This window comes from Homalodisca vitripennis, unplaced genomic scaffold, assembly GCF_021130785.1.
Source record: "Homalodisca vitripennis isolate AUS2020 unplaced genomic scaffold, UT_GWSS_2.1 ScUCBcl_3939;HRSCAF=9776, whole genome shotgun sequence".
Taxonomy (NCBI): Eukaryota; Metazoa; Arthropoda; class Insecta; order Hemiptera; family Cicadellidae; genus Homalodisca; species Homalodisca vitripennis.
The window spans coordinates 19,369-31,433 of record NW_025780068.1 but is presented as its reverse complement, the minus strand read 5'-3'; positions in this window follow the sequence as shown (position 1 = coordinate 31,433).

Genomic DNA, 12,065 nt, shown 5'->3' with positions numbered 1-12,065 from the left:
AATTGGAAAGGAAGATTTTAAAGATGATCTTAGATAGAAGTTAAAATGTCTTAACATGATGAACAAGCAGTGGTAGACATGTACGCACGTACTCACGGTGTCTGGCAGAGTTATGTAAAAAACTGTTGTACTTTGATTTGAAATTGTAAATGAATTACCTCTATAAGGAGCTATTTCAAATCAAAATAATAAAGTAAAACTTGGTAAAATAGTATTAAAATCACAGAATTCAATAAAAATACAGTACACTGTATGTGACTATTACCACTTAAGGTATTCATCTGTCTGTATATTTGTCTGTTTCCTCTATTGTTTTAGGCCAAGTCAAATAAGAGTATAAAATGAATTCTCAGAATAGAGATAGCAATATAATTTTACGATAAATAACATTGTCAGCTGTGTTGTGACTAACAACTTGAAACATCTAAAAATATCACTTTTTTATTTTTTAAGGCAAAAGCTTGCTACAAAGTTACAGAGCTTAAAATACTCTTTGTCAGGTTACTAACTGTTAGCTCACTCTAAAGTTAACTGATGTGTGGTTAAGTTTGTATACTGGTAATTTTATCATTCATGAGTGAAGATGAGACTAATTTGTCTAATCATTTTTGGACCAAAAGCCAGATGATACTGAAGACTCGCATTGTAAAATCCCTCAAATTTTTTTAGTTTAGGTTTTTCATCTAATAAAAATTAGTACTTAATAGATTTTAGAAAATATTGAAACTTTTCAAATAGAGAAACTAACATTAAAATATTATATCTTATGTATCTTAACTGTTGTAAATATGGTAAACATTGAAACAAGTTTATTAGGTGAAGTTCTATGGATACTTTCCCAAAGCCTTTCACTTTCACTGAAATTAATTAAGGTGATTGGTTCAAGCTGTGAAATATTAATAATCTATAGTATTCTACCATTACATGTCAGTCAAGTGCAAAGAGGACAAAGTTTAATTTCCCTAAAACGTTAAAATATTTCTGGTTAGACATTTTACATTGTACCCTTGTGTTTGGGTACCTTATTTGTGTAACAGATATTCTGAAATTACATCACCATGATTTTAGCCTGTTGAACTACATTTTTCACCCCTTTAAGGTTAAACATAACTTTTATGAGACACAATTAATAATAGACATTTATTGCTTTGTTCCTACCATAATCACATTTTGTCACTTTTGTTTTGTCAATGAAATATATAAATGAATATATATATATATATATATATATATTTGGATCAACAGTTTTATTCAGTTTTACATGTCACCATGTCACATATCAATGTCACTGTGTTGATTTTATTTTGGATTAAAACTTTCATTAGATGAATTCCATCAGTAAAGAACCATAACCATAATAGATTGAGTTTTTTAATGGTTTAAAAAAGTAATACTTGGAAATGTTTTTATTTCTAATCAGGTACAATTTGAGGTAAATCTAACACACTTTTATTTTTTTAACTTTATTTATATGTTTAAATGTGTGTGATTCTTTAGGCATTTCATACATTTTTCATATCAGCAATTTGTTTTAAATTCAAAGCATTAGTGTTTTTAAATAAATATATTTATTCTGTTGTATTAAAAAACATGTAACTGATAACACTGTGCAAAATATTGTTTTGTATTTGTGTTTAATTTTTGTGTGTCTCATCAGATATTTTAAATTTAGTTTATTTAATAGTTATATAATGTATAAATAATGTTTAATTCACAATGTGTTGTGTGCTGTGGTCACAATGTTTCACAGCACCATTTAGTAACTTGTAATAGTTTTATGTAATAGTAATATGAAAAGTGTTGTAAAATCATCTTTCCTAAAACTAGTGTAATGCAACATATTTTCATACCTGATCACTAATGCTATATATGTACTATTTTTGTAGCTAATCTAGAGAATTTTGCTTGATAATTTTGATACAAGAATTTTAGAAAATAAAGTGTAATTGACTGTATTTTTGTACGATTGAGTAATTATATTTTTAAATAAACACTTTGAAAACATATTTATATCTTTTTATTTGCAACTTATAGGATCTAATTTTATTTTAAGGACAACTTCATGTAAGATGAAAATAATTCTGCTTATTTATAGTGTGGACACCTCATTATCAGTGTTCAAAAAGCTTGTGATTTTTTTAAATAAGTATTAAGAAGATTGAAAATATAAAATATGACAATAGACAATATGCCTTATTAACAACATCATCAAGATATGTTACAGAGTCAAACAGTTTTTAAAAGTGAATTGTATTATTAAATGAGAGGTCTATTTAAAATTCATCATTCCATGAGAAGAACTCATCGAGCGTGTAGTATGCGTGGTCTTGCAGCCAACACCGTAAGGTTCTCTTTATAGCTCTTGGGTTGTCTTTCAGATTATCTGGTAGCTTGTTGAACAGTTTCATTCCAGCATATGATGGTTTTTTTTTCTCGTACAATGCTGTTCTATGGACTGGTAGAGTGTAATCCCCTGCTTGTCTAGTGTAGTGGCCGTGGAGATCTCTTTGTTTTGGAGGATTCTTAGTTATGCAGTAAAGTATAGTTTCTATGGTGTAAACAGTGGCGGTTTTTCCATTTGAGCACATGAGCACGTGAGCCCCCTAGGGTAAAAATATAATTAAAATACTTTCTTATTGAATCCACAACATAAATAACATTCAGTTAATACGGAGTAAACGAATTATTAACAACAATGGCGCGTTAAACGCGAAGCGAATCGAGCAGAGACGCGCTGACAGTGCATGTGCAGTGAGCTGCCTGGCATCTAAGCGGGGATAGGCGAGGGGCATGCGGGGGGAAGCGGTGGGAGGAGGGTCTCATATAACAGCGTGGGTGCACGAGCCAGTAGTGCGACGGCTAGTCGCAGCTGATGTATACATAATCTCGTTTCGTTGCGTCTCCGCTGTGTGAATGTCGGGTATGACTGCTGTTTGTGAATATTGTGTCTCTTTTGTGTTGTTTTTTGTTACAGAGATTTGTATGTGAGTGTTTTGTAATATTTTATTATTGATTTGATTATTATGGCAGTGACAGTAACTGAACTTAAAGAACTTAGGTTTTCTAACTTATCTCTCGAAAGAAAGGTTGAAATTAAAGTAAGTGGAAAACCGACCCCCCAACTTAACATTGTTCACATAACCAAAGGTAAAAATAGAGACTTTAAGAGGGAATTCAATCAAAACGTATATACCAGAACCCCGTGGATTTGTGGATGTGAACAAAGCAATAGATTTTATTGCTTCCCCTGTTTACTTTTTTCGAAGCAAACTGGTGAATCTAACTGGGTAAAATATGGGGTTGCTGATCTTTCCCATTTGCAATCAAAAATCAGAAAACATGAATGTTCTCAGTCACACTTAAACTCAGTTTTGGAATTTAATATTTTGGGCAAGTTAGACATTCGACAGCAGCTAGACTGTGCTTACAGGGAAAATATTAAAAAGCACAACAAACAGGTTACTAAAAATCGTTATGTGCTTTACAAACTAATTGATTGTATTAATTTTTGTGGGGTGTTTGAGTTAGCACTCAGAGGCCATCGTGAGCAAGATGATTCTTCAAATCCTGGCGTTTTTAGGGGACTAGTAAATTTCTCAGCAGAATTTGATGCTTCATTGAAAGAACATCTGGACAATGCAACAGTGTTTAAAGGTACATCTAAAAGTATCCAAAACGAATTGCTTGATTGCATGCTTGCCGTTTGCCAGGACAACATAAAACAAGAGATAAAAACTACTAGGTTTTTATCGTTGATCGCTGATGAAACTACTGACATTTCATCAACATTTCAATTAGTCATAGTTTTCCGCTATGTCTTGCCTGATGGCCAACCTGTAGAACGATTTTGGCAGTTTGTTCAACCCACTGGTCACGATGCTGACTCAATAGCTAGATGTATTAAAAGTGCAATTCAAAGTGTTGTAGACGATCCAAGCAAACTTATATCACAAAGCTATGATGGCGCTAGTGTAATGAGTGGACATCATGCAGGGGTACAGACTCTTGTTAAGCAAATGTATCCCCACGCATTTTATGTTCATTGCTATGCACACCAACTGAATTTGGTAGTTGGACAGGCTACAAGCCAAAACCAACAAGTGAGAATTTTTTTTTTCAAATTTGAGTGATTTGACCAACTTCTTTAGCAATTCTCCACAAAGAGTTGCAGTTTTAGACACAATAGTTGGCAGAAGAATCCCTCGTGCTTCCGCAACTAGATGGAACTTCAAGAGCCGTACAGTCAACACTGTGTATGAATACAGAGAAGATTTAATTGCTTGCATGGAGGAAATAGAGGCCTCATCACATCAAGCAATCACTATCACCAAAGCAGGGGCAATCAGACGTATGTTAGAGGATCCCAACTTTATATTTTGGCTCGCAGTGTTCCATAAAATCATGCCCCATGTTGACATTTTGTATAATCAACTACAGCTTACATACACCGATGCTGTGCGAACAAAGAAAAATGTCGAAACATTTATTGAATGCGTCGAAAAAGAAAGGCAAAACATGCATAGTGTCAAAATTGATGTTGATCAACTACCTATGCCTGTGAAAAGAGCCCGACGTGATGAAAATATTCATGTGACGAGGACAATTGCCGCAAAAGAGGTGTGTGATGTTATTTCCAATCAAATAAAAGAGAGATACTCTTTTTTGACACACCATTCAGCGGTTTCTCTGTTTGATTCAAAAAAGTTCACGCACTATGAGAAAACGTTTGCCATTCAACTTTTGGAAGAAACAGTGCAGGTGTATTCATTTTTAGACAAAGAACGATTGAAAACAGAACTTTCAGTGATCTACAAACGAAAAGATTTTCAAGTCATGAACGGGACTGTGCCGTTGTTACAGTTCGTTATTGAGAATGGCTTACAGACTTCATTTTCAGAAACTCACAAACTTTTGACCATTGTTTCTACCATCCCTATGACTACTGCGGAAGCGGAACGGTGCTTTTCGACCTTAAAACGCATCAAGACATTTTTGAGAAGTACCATGGGGCAAGAAAGACTAACAGCATTGGCTATGTTGTCTGTGGAAATGGGTATGATCAGGAGTATACCTAACTTTAATGAGCGTGTAATCGATGTTTTTGCTAGGCAAAAAGAAAAGAAGGATGGACTTCAACTTTAAAAACTGTACATGAACTAATCATCTTACAAAGAGTGTTTTTGGAGAAAAACTGTGTATAAAATGCTGAACTATGATTTCATGAAACATTTAGTTAATTTTCAAAGTTACTTATAACCTTACATTTTTCTTTGTATCAATAAAAATAAGATTGTATTCACATTATCTTTCTTTTATTTCCATGTTCATAAACATTTTGTTAGCCAATAAATCAGTTATATTTGCTAATTACTTTCTGGGCTATAAGCAATTATTAAAATGCAAGTAGTCAAATATCGTTGCAAATTTTAAGGAGTTTCTTTTTACGAATTATTCATTCCACAGCACGAAATAACTCACAGTCTTGTACACCTTTTACAAACAAATCAATTTAGTGCTATAAAGAGCCTAAAAGGACTGAAATATTTTGTTTACTATTATATTGAGACGATAACTATGTTGGCGACGTAAGTTAATTATCTAATCATACTGTTATTTTCTTGTGTGCACCCCCGTGACCACTTATCAGGAGCCGCCACTGGGTGTAAATGGATGTTACTGTCAATATTTTCCAGTTTTTGAAGATGTTTCTGCAGCTCTCTCTAGGTCCTATTCCAGCCATTAATCTTATTGCTTTTTTCTGCATCACCAGAACTCTGTGGAGATTGCCAGCTGAAGAAGCACCCCAGACTGCTATTCCATAACGCAGGTGGCTTTCGAATAACGCATGATATGCTGTTCTCGTGGCTTCATGAGTACTAGTTGTCTTGGTTCTCTTTAATGCAAACAATGCTGAGTTAAGCTTTAGGCAGAGGCTGTCTATATGGTTTTTCCAGCGCATGTTCTTGTCAAGTATTATGCCAAGATGTTTCACTTCATCAGCTGCTTGGATATTTTGTAGTTCAGTTACAAGGGCCTTTTTACTGCCTAGAGTCATTTGTTTTGTTTTTTTCTCATTGAGAACGAGATCGTTTCTCATTGTATATTCTTGAGCCATGTCGAAAGCTCTGTATGTGTTAATTTCCAGTTGTTCATTATTTCTATTTGCTGCAAGCAGAACTGTGTCGTCTGCGTACATGATCATTTGACAATATTCTCTCAAGTGTTCTGGAAAGTCATTTATAAATAAAATAAACAAAACTGGTCCAAGGACCGAGCCTTTTGGAACTCCTCTTCTCACTGGTAGGGGGTGAGATTGTAGTGATTGTGTGAGTCCCTTGGTTGTTTCCTTTAGTTCCACTATTTGCTTACGTCCTTTGAGATAGCTTTCAAACCAACTGAGTGCTGTTTTCCAATACCAACATTTTGAAGTTTAGTCAATATGAGTTCATGTCCAAGGCAATCAAAGGCTTTACTGAGATCAAGGTATAAGCTGGTGATAGTGTTGCTGATCTCCATATTGTCAATTATATATTCAGCTAGGTCAATAATTGCAGTTGTGGTAGATTTTCCAGAGATGAATCCATGCTGCTTGTCAGTTAGTATTTGGTTCTCTCTTAGATACTTTAGGAGTCTAATAAGAGTTACTTTTTCAATAAGTTTTGAGACTGATGGGAGAAGAGAGATAGGTCTGTAATTGGCAATGTTTTGAGGGTCACCTTGTTTAAATTTCGGATAGATTTTAGCAATTTTTAATTTTGACGGGAACATGCCTTTCTGAATGGACAAATTTGTGATTTTTACAAGGGGTGTTATGAGTTCATCAGCACAACATTTAAGTATCTTTGTTGATATTTCATCTACTCCAGAAGAAGATGAACTCCTTAGAGACCTTACAATTTTGTACATTTCATCAGCTGTGGTTGGTTCCAAAGTTGTTAGAGTTTCTCTTAGAACTGCTTCGACATGTTGAGTGGCTAGGACTGAATCATTGTTTATGTCATTTATTTTAAGCGTTTCTTCAGCTATGTTTGCAAAATATTCGTTAAAACAATTAGTTATTCTTTCAGTATCTATCAACAGTTCTCCGTCATGATATATTTCTATTTTAGTAGTTTCAGGGCCTATCTTCCTTTGCCTCTCGTTGTTTACAGTGTTCCAGATAGCTTTGGATTTATTATCTGCTTGTTGTATGTATCTAGCATTGGCCTCCTGTCTTGACTGTTTAAGTGTTTGGTCATATGTTTTCTTAAATTCGGTGGCAGCCCATTTGTCATCTGGATTTCCAGTTAGGAAAAACTTATCTTGTGCTTTCAGGAATTCTTCTTTAAGGATAGACATTTCTCTGGTATAAGTAATCATTTTTCCCTTTTTTTGCTTAGCGTGAGATCTCACCTTAGGCAAGTCCAGTCAAGTGCAAACTGGAAAGATGCGCCAAAGTGGAAATATGCTTCGTCTACCTCATTTGAATTAATGACAGAGTCCCAAGTTTCCATAGACAGTCGGTTCTTTAAGTTAATGAGATTATTATGTGTAAGATTTCTTTGTGAATTATATATGTTTCCTATGGTCTCTTTAGGCATGTCTATTGTACAGTATTGTCCAGTGTGGTCTGATAGCCCAGTGATAGTCACTTCTACACTTATTATGTCTTGATCCAGATCTGAGCATACTATGTCTATTGAGGATATAGAGATTTCGGTGATTCTGGTAGGTGGGAGGTCTAATCTCTGGATGTTATATCCCCTTAGCAGTTCGTTGAATGCACTGCGTTCTCTTGATGTCTCATCAAGATTATCAATGTTTACATCCCCCATAACAAGTTTTTTAGCACCCAGCAGTAGTTTGTCCAGAGCTTCAGACAGGACTTTAAGTACATTGTCAAAATTTTATCCTGGTGGTCGGTACCTACACTCCAAGTAAGTATAAGCATTTTTTCTTGGTCATTCTTATTTTAATAGCTGATACTTCACAAGTCATCTCAATACTGTATTGTTCTAACCCTACGCTTTCGGTTTTATAGGAAACTTAGTTATGTTTATATATGGCGACTCCTCCTTTAATGTGTTCACTTCTGCCATAAGCACTGATTAGTTTGTAGTCAGCTATTATGGCTAGATCTATTGTGCCCTTTTTTAGACCATGTTCTGTCAGTATTATAAAATCTGGATTTGTATTGTGCAGCAGGTGTTCTAGCCGCTCAATTTTGCTTGCCATTCTATCCATATTTTGGTGGAAGAAAAGTAGTTGTCCTGATTTTGCTTTGAGTTTTGTTATGGATGGTGATTTATTGAGCTTACATGGTCTAAAAAAGGATTGGACCTATGTATTTCTGTCTCAGCTGTTATGTGGTGTTGGTCTAGTTCAGTAGGAGGAGTCACTGATGTTGCTTGTGAAGTATCAGAGGCCATGTCATGGATACGGTGCAGTGTGATTGGCTTGTTCAGAAAATTTTGATTGATTCTTTTAAAAAAATCTATGTTTTTTATGAAGAATTCCTCAAAATTTTCGTTGTCTGGACGAATTATTGCGGTCATTGGTGGTTTCTTTTCTAATGTTAGCGGTGTTAGGTTGGACTTGGTTAGAGAGGTATTGTTACCCGCAGCATATTTAGCAGCCTGTAAAGAGATGCTAAAATAGTTGGTTTTGTTCCTAACTGATGATGTTGTGTTAGTTTTCTTCAGTTTTTGTCTACAGGTTTGGCTGGTTCCTGGGGTTGATGTTTTGTTGTTTTCTGTCATGCTTTTTGTCACAGAAGTATTCAGTTTTTGTCTACAGGTTTGGCTGGTTCCTGGGGTTGCAGTTTTGATATTATTTTAGTCACGTTTTTTGTCACAGAGATATTCAGTTTTTTCCCATAGGTTTGGCTGGTTCCTGGGGTGGATGGTCTGATAATTCTAGTCACAGTATTTGTTACAGAAGAATTCAGTTTTTGTCTACAGGTTTGGCTGATTCCTGGGATAGTGTTTGAGTCTCTATCTGCTGTCAGGCTCTGAAAATCTGAGTGGTTGTATATTTTACAATTGATTTGTCCATCACTAACTTTGTCATCATTGGCTAAGCAGTTTTGTGATATTGAGTTACTAGGACAGTTAGGATACGAAGTGGTATATTGCAGTTGTGCTTGTATAGTCTTCATAAATTCCTCAGCTTGGTCTTGCCGTCTCTTTATGTGAACTAGTTCTACAAAGATTAGGCTTTTAGGACTTATATCGGGTGTCTCAGTGTTGCTAGTTTGGGTTTCCATATCTTTGAGAGTTTTAGGTTCCCGATCCTGGCTAGTCCAATTTGTTTTGAACTGAGTGAGGGATTTGACTTCATTTAGAAATTTGCAGACAGTCTCTTCCTTTTCTTTATCTTGTTCTTCAAATAATTTTGTGAAGTCCATCCAGATTTTTTTTTCTTTTTCTAATTGGTTTTCAATACAAGTTAAATTTTATACTAGTTTGTTGTATTTGTTTTAGTAATTTTTCCCTGTCATTTTCTAGCTCTTCAATCTGTGATTGGTAGTTTATTTCAGAGTAGGTTTTTAATTCTTCAAAGTCCTGTGTTAGTTTTGTGTTTTTAAGTGTCATATCAAGTAAGTCCTGCTTTAATTTTTGGTTTTCCGTTAGTAGGGCATTACCAACTTCAGCAGCTAACGAAAGAGAAGTTTCCAAATCCGTTTCTTCTAAGTTGTGAACGTTAAGTAATTTCTCTTGTATTACTCCTATAGCAGAGTTGTTCAGTTGGTCATTAACTGTATCCAAAGTAAGATTTGTAGTTGAAATTTTCAGTTTACATTTATTGCATTTCCAGTTCTCTGTTTCAAATTTAGAAAGCTTTGAGAACTTTTTTTCTGGCCATTTTGAATGGTACCACTGGTTACAAACACCTGTGCACAAAATGCCTTTGTGCTTGACTCCTACTGTGCACATTCCACAAGGATATTTAGTCATTAAAAAAAAAAAAAAATACTGGATTCTTAATTGAAAATTGGTGTAGTAGGAAAACAGTTTTAAACAGTTTTTTAGTCTGATTATCTGTCAATTTTTTGATTGTTGATTGTTAAAATAGATACTGGAATACAGTTTTAATAACTTTGTCTGGCTATGACTAATTTTGGCAGTCTAAAAGTGGTCATGCTATAGTGTGTTATGAGAAATAATCCTTAAGTTGTAAAAGAGGCTACTTCTGTTGGCAATGAGATTGTACACTCAGCTGTGTGTACAGTATGTACGACAAGGTCAGGGCTGCTGTGTCAGCAGGTGTCAGGTCACTCACGCTCAGCAGTGACACACTTTGTCCAGCAGTCTGTCGGCATCCACACTTGTTGTTTGTGTTGGAGGAAGTGATGAGTATGTTGCTGGCACTACGTCACTGCCAATGTGTCATATTTTTTATATCTGAGTAATTATTTGTATTGAAAAGTTTGTCTTAATTAATTCTGCTTAAAACAGCTTTGTCTATAATAGTTTGAATAGTACTTTTTCTTGAGTGTAGTTGCTTGTTATTAGAATTATGCTTAAATCTGTTGGAAAAAAACTTCCCTGGCTTGTATTGGAAATTGTGTTTTAACTGGTGAGTAAAATGTTGTTTTTCTTAATGGAACAAACTTACAGTTGTTAGTTGTAATGTTGTGAGCACCTTGGTGATTTTTTGTTGGATTAATCACTACTAATACTGCACTTAAATAAGAGGTGACTTTCACTAAATGTTACTTGTCGGCCATCTTGGATAGGGTCCCTGGGGGTTTATGTATGTTTGTATACATAATAGCTGTAGCAATAAAATGAGCCATATCCTATATCTATATCACTAAAAGTAAGAGAATTAAAAGTGTATGAAGTTTATCATTATTCTTACGGGGCTTAAACTAGACATGGCTGTCAGTACAGCTTACCCTTAATTTGTGTGGAGGGTGTATTATTTCTGATCCCGAAAACAAAATTTTTTACAGGATAAAATTATAGAACAGTAATTCCTCTGTTCCCATTACAGGACATGTAGATTGCCAACCAACTGGTCTTGATCACTGCATAAGATATGTTATGTTTAACTCAATACTAATAATTTATTAGTATAACCAACATTATCGCCAACATACATGAACATGTACGAGTACAACTAAATTGACAGCAAATGAGTACTTATGAAAGCACTAGTGGATAACCTCCCATGCCCACTATATGAGATGATGAGTACAAGACTAAGACTAATTTTATAGGTATACACTTTTAAAATTAGCTGAGCTAGTGTAACTGAACTAGATTAAGTCCATAGCCAACCTGTGCCTCATTTCACCAATTTGTCACCTGTCCTACGGTTCTGGTAGGTATACTATAAATTGTGTATCGATATCTATAAATTACTAACCATAATATATAATTAATAATACTCATCAATGTACTTCTTTTTGCCTTATAATATTTTTATATTATATCTGAACCAGGTGAAATTTTTGTATATAATTTGTACATTTTAATTGTAAAAGCACTACTATGCTAAAAACTAACTTTTATTAGATTGTTTTATTAGATGTACAATATAACAGCAACATTGATGGCATTCTTTGTATATGAATATGCAATGTATGAATAAAAATTATTTTCATTTCATTTCATTCACTATCAGCTAGGTTCTTCTACTTCATGGTTGCAAACAAATCCGAAAAATGAATCATAACAAGTAGAAGGCTGCTGTTTGATAGCTCTTCTGAGAGCTTGTTAAAAGCTGTTAGAGGGGATAATATCAACAGACCATCCCTTATTATCAAAGCCCTCATTTTTAGAACTACGTTGATTCGGGCCAGGTAAAAATTACCTGTCGATAGGGTTTTCTCTTACATTGTTTACTGTACCAAGAAAGTATTTGATACAAAAATTGAAATCCTCTATAGTTTTGACTTGAGTTGTTGATTTACGGCATGAGATATTGATTTTCTTATGAGATACAAATTTTGAGCTCCAAGATTGTTTCACTGATGAAATATGGATTTGTAGCTGGCTTACTTGGCTGATATTTACTCTAAGCTCAATGATGTTAACAGAAGCCTTCAAGGAACATATAATACTCCATTTTGAGCATAT